This window comes from Euleptes europaea, chromosome 2 (genome assembly GCF_029931775.1).
Source record: "Euleptes europaea isolate rEulEur1 chromosome 2, rEulEur1.hap1, whole genome shotgun sequence".
Taxonomy (NCBI): domain Eukaryota; kingdom Metazoa; phylum Chordata; class Lepidosauria; order Squamata; family Sphaerodactylidae; genus Euleptes; species Euleptes europaea.
This window is the reverse complement of record NC_079313.1, coordinates 43,126,454-43,132,453: the sequence shown is the minus strand read 5'-3', so window position 1 is coordinate 43,132,453 and position 6,000 is coordinate 43,126,454.

Below are 6,000 nucleotides of genomic sequence, written 5' to 3'. Positions count from 1 at the left end.
AAAACCTCTATGAGTTAGGTCACTATTCAATCCCATTTTACAGATAAGGACTAATGAGGGAGAATGCTTTGCCTAAAAAGCTATCCTAACTGCTTTGCCTAAAAAGCAACTTCCTAATTGATGAATAATTTGTGTCCAGTACTAAATACCTATGCATTTTTAAGAGCTGATGCAAACATTGCTACAGCCATCTAATCTCTAGAGATAATTGTCCACATGACTACTGTGATTTGTGAAGTCATGGATGATTACAACAGCTCTTCCTGAGAACAAGTTTTTCTAGTTTTTGGAGTGGCAATCTTCCATTCCCTCCCCCACCTCCCCGCCACTGAGTTTAATTAAAACATTGAGAAGAAATGGGAAATCTTTAGAAATGTAACATTGCAGTGGCTCTTATGAAAGCCTGTTCATTCATTATTGGAGTAGTGGTCATGTTGCTTCCCAGATCCCCTTCTTGCTCAGGTAAATAATAACCATATGCAGGGCTGACACAGAGTATTATCATGCTGTATGTAGATGTAGTCATTGGTTCATGACTTCCTGTCTTCTAGAGAAGAGTGACACATTTCCTCATAGTTCATTTATTTATTTATTATTTTATTAAATTTATAGCCCTCCCTCCCCAACAATGCCAGGCTCAGGGCGGCGCACAACATGTTTAAAACATCATTTATAATTAAAACATTCTTAAATAAAAATTTGCCCTGTAAAAACTTCATCACATACAGCACCATGTGATGGAGCTGTGAGGAACCGTGTCCCTCTTCTCTAGCCATAAGAGAAGATCCCAAGAGATGTGGCACTTGGATGATACTGAAGTAGCACAGGGGCTGCTTCACTGTTGTAGAGTTTAAAGACCCAACTCTACATGAGTGGGGCCAATCATGTACATTTTTATAGCATGCAATCACTGCCTGGATGGGATTTGGAGAGATTATTGGTCCCAGCCACACAATGGCAGGCCTTTAAATATTAGAGCAGAAATATTAGAGGAGCTGTTGCCTTTCTGTGGGATGAACCCACTGAAAGGCAACAGCTATGTCTAAAAAGCACCCCAGCTGCCTATGTTTTAAATTCAAGCAACAGTGGGCTCCTTTAAATATTTTAAGGCAATTTTTATATGCTTGAAATCAACCTGGGGAACAAATCTCATTTTGTAACAAACTACGTTTATAAATATGTGTGATTCTTCATCCAGTGATCATGCCTGTATATGCCGCATTAATTTCGATTAGGCTAGCGTAACATGACAGCCAGCGTGGTCGATGGTTAAAGCATCAGACTAAGATCTGGGAAATCCAGGTTCAAATCCCCATTCTGCCATGGAAACTTGCTGGGTGACCTTGGGCCAGTCACACACTCTCACCCTTGACCCTGACAACTACTTGGATGGAAGACCTCCAAGAAATACCAAGGGTGGGAGGTGGAGGAAGGCAATGGCAAATCACCTCTGAGCGTCTCTTGCCTTGAAAACCCTACGGGGTTTCCATAAGTCAGAGGTGACTTGAAGGCAAAAAACCAACAAACATACGATGATAGCTACTGATGCAAAGAATTGTGATGCATTCATGCCATACAACACATGAACACATGAAGCTGCCTTATACTGAATGAGACCCTTGGTCCATCAAAGTCAGTATTGTCTACTCAGACCAGCATTGGCTTTCCAGGGTCCTGGGTTGTTCTTGGCTAGAAGGAGCCAGGAAGTCATTGGGTGTATGCACTACCTTCCCCTTCACCTCATGTATGGTAGGATAATTGAAACCTGGTTTGGAATTAATTGCAGTTCCTTCTGATATCCAAATCTCTCTTGCCTATAAATCAGGATTCTAACTAACATTTTTGATTGGTTTTTGTTTTCAGGCAACAGAACACAGCACAGTTTGTTGTGATACCTGAATCAGATGAAATTACAAACTGGGATTAGTTCTGAACCAGGATCTTTTCAGTTTCCCGCTATGGGTGAAGGCACAGGACCCTGAGAACATCTGGGCTCATTTTTGTCACGAAAAAACCAAGTTTGTTTGTGTGAAGTCTAAATAAAGCTTTTGTCTGAGCTGGCATGTAGCAGCAGCAAACTTAAGGAAACCACTTTTCTGGGGTTGTTAAAAAGACCAGTGCAAATCTGTATTTGTTAAAACAGATCCCTTGTTTTAGAGCTGCCAGTCAAAACAGTCCCTTGTCAAATTCTATCAGAATGGCCACAACAGCCATTGCCAACTCATCTTCTAAAGAGACACCACGGCCTTCATAGCCACTATTGTGTGTACAGTCTATTTTAGCACATTTATCTGACACAGGATGGAGGTGCAGGTTGGATTTATGTGTATGAAACTGGACATTAAACTTCCTATAAAACCTTAAAATTAACTTTCTTGTAGCTTTTATTGTTCTTTTAGCCAAAGAACTATGTAGTTGCTCCCGCACTGAGGATTTTATGCCATTTATACAAAAGGAGAAGCAAATGAATTTGTCCCTAATTATAAATGCCATCTCCATACTGGACTTCTTTATCTCCCCTTCACAAGATGTATATTTGGCCCAAATATTTGCTTTTTAATTAATAGTTATAATGCACTCATGTTGTTCTGTTGGGTGTTTTTATAGATGTATTTTTATGGCTACAGTTAATGAGAATGTACAAATTTGCTTTTTGTTTACTTCTTTTTTAATGGATAAATCTTTATTAATAATATGGGTAGCTGTGTATTGCTTTTTTTGTAAAGTTGCTTTTCATGCTACGGTAAATGTTGGTCAACATATTTCTTCTCTGAGGCCACACATCAGTTACTGAATACCTTTTTGTCACAGCCAGACCCCCTTTGGCTGCCACACATAGATGGTCTATGTGATCAGAATTTGCTTCTGGTTCTCCATAGGGAAAGCCCTGTCTCACTGAGAATACTGGTGTGCCAAACATCTGAAGGGGGTATCAAAAGTGCTGGGGGAAGGAAAGGGTCCGGAGGCTTCTTTCCTCTCAGTAATTGGCCCTGTATCTGTTAGCTGATTCTCCAAGGAACGGGTGAGATGTGTAGCACAGAGTTCCTAAGAGAGGAGATGCTACAAAAGCAGAAATTTCTCTCCTTCCCAGCAGTTGAGCTCTGCTGCTGTAGCCATCACCTCTGTGCTTTAGAGGGGATCCCTGGGTTACATAACAAGAGGTACTTCTCAATCATGCAGCAGCAGGCATTAGTCTCATGACCGCAGCTTCACAGGGTTACCTGCAGAACAGATTGTTAGTGTTAGTCCCCTTTTGTGGGGGAGAAGAAGAAGAGTTGGTTGTTATATGCCGACTTTCTCTACCCTTTTTAAGGAGAATAAAAACCAGCTTACAATATCCTTCCCTTCCTCTCCCCACAACAGACACCTTGTGAGGTAGGTGGGGCTGAGAGAGTTCCGAGAGAGCAGTGACTAGCCCAAGGTCCCCTAGCTGGCTTCATGTGTAGGAGTGGGGAATCAAACCCAGTTCTCCAGATGAGAGTCCACCACTCTTAACCACTACGCCATGCTGGCTCTCAGCAAGTGGAAGAGAAAGTCTATGTGTGTTTGATTTAGGTTTTAAAATGGAAAATACTGACATACATCCTTAGTGTTTGACCTTATATTGTTGAGAGTATCGGGACACAGCTAAGTTCTTGACTCAGGCACAGCTGCCTTTGGAATGGGGGGAACAGTTTTATGCAGGGCCATTACTACGGATCTTGGGGAGGGGAGTGCACTGTTTCTATTTGCTCTTCTACTGCTGGCTTAAGACAACTGACCCATCAGTTGGGACTAACTCTGAAGATTTCAGGGAGGAGGGGTTGTAATGTGTATAACTGTTTTATTGTAAACTGCTTTGAGCAGTGTGGAAAAGCAGTATAGAAATAAAATAAATAAATTTGACTATATATGTTAGAATTATATATAAGCACAAAATATAGTAAAGATGACTAAACAACAACTTCGAGAAGAAGCTCATTAAAATTTACAAAGGAATCTAATTTCTCCTGCCTTTGTGATCCTTGCAACATGTGTGTGCTCACCACCCAAATGATCCTTGGGGAGCAGGGGGAGATTACATGCTGAAGACTTGGATCCAGAGGTTTGCATTCTCAGAGCTGAATCCCCTCACACTGGTTGCCCCAATGTGCTGCTGAAAACGTTGCAATCCTATCCTTATCCTGTCTGCTTGCTGAGTTTTCCTTCTTTAGGCTCCTGTCTCCTATGTTAAAAGCCAGAAACCTGAGATCCAATCCTGTCAGGCTCCCAAAGGATGAGCCATCAGCACACTTCCCTTCTGGCCTTTCACTGAAGCCAGACCTATACATTTTACTGTAATGATGGGGTACAGGAATATGTAACCACAGCTTTAAGTGGCAGACAGGTGAGGCAACTGCAACGTCTTTTTAACCTGTCATCACCTGTTGTAACAGGGGCACATAATAAGCCTCCATTATACAAATCCAACATGAACTAGTTTGAAAAACCTCCTAGGCCCCTGGTAATGGAACTCCCTTTGTAGGTAACTGGCAGGTATCCCAGCAGTGTCTAAAAGGGGTCAAAAAGTCTTAACATGCAGCATACAAAATTTGGTTAATAGGTTCCTTTCATTATATTAAAGTTTAAGAAGCTCAGTGTCAGCAATTCCCAAGATGTGTCACTAAAAAAAATGACAAGGTCCAGTGAGCTCATAGATTTCCTCAGGGAAGGCTGTGTCCCTGCAAAGGTCACGGTTTTGGGCCTGCTTCCCACCAAATGCAGAAGAGGAACTCCTCTGAAAAAGGGTAATTCTAACACATACTAAAAGTAAGCCTTTTTACTCTTAACAGTGAGGTGTGCCTCACATAATTCAGGGAAGAGGGGAAATTGCCTCAGAGACCAGAAGTTTAAGAAACACCGCTTTATATTGTAGTAGAAAACTACAATATAATGGGAATGGTGGGGGGAATGGTATTGGAGGGTAAAAACATAGCCATAACAATATAACAAAGAGTCTTGTGGCACCCTTGAAGAGTTATATATTTATTATCGCTTAAGCTTTCATGACCCAGAGCCCATTAAATTTGTGAGCTCTGGTTCATGAAAGTGTATGTCACAATAAATTCATTAATCTTTGGTGTGCTGCAAGCATCTGTACAGCAGACTAACACATTTATGCTTTTGGAATCACTATGTAAGGCAGTGCTTGCAAAATCTAATGACACTAACCCACAAACTAATGTCCTGTATAAAAGAGGCCAACTAAAAGTATAACAAAGGAAGACACACACACACCCTTTGGTCTCTGAGTTTCCTAAGGGATGCTATGTTGTTGGTCTCTTTCAAAGCACCACTATTCTTCCAAGGTCAAATTCACCAATAGTGCCATTTTAAGCAGGCTGTTGAAGTCAATGGGCTTAGAAGGGTATCACTCTGCTTAGGATGGCACCGTAAGGCTGCTCTGCATTCTGCATGAGTTGTCACAAGGGTTGCTTCACACAGACTTTGCTCTCCATGTAATCACCGCTGGGGGAAAGCGGTACACTACCTGCTCAGAATCACATTGAGCTGCTGGCTGTATGACCCAGTATGCCTACATGCAGCATGGGGATGTGTGTATGTGTGTGTGTGTGTGGGGGGGGGGATCCTGATGATGTAGTTTGAGCAACTGCAGCAGTTTTTTTATGTGTGCTTGCTGAAGTATGGTCATAAATGGTCACTTGGAAAAATTAAACAGACGTTCAGTAGCACCTTAAAGATTAACAGCATTTATCCCAACAGCTACTGAGCCGCTGTTTGGTTTTGTTATAACAAACAAACACAGCTATCCCTCTGGAATTATCCAGAAGTATCAGTTTTTATAACATCCATGTGGTTCCAGCCAAGTGGCTAGTGGCCCTGTAAGCATTAGGTAGAGGCTGCCAGACACGTGAACTGGCTCGTGTGCAAGGACAGAAAGCAATAAACAGACCAGTGGAATACAGCCATGTACTGTTTTGTATTTCCATTTTGAAGAAACAGGACAAGCTGTAGAAATCT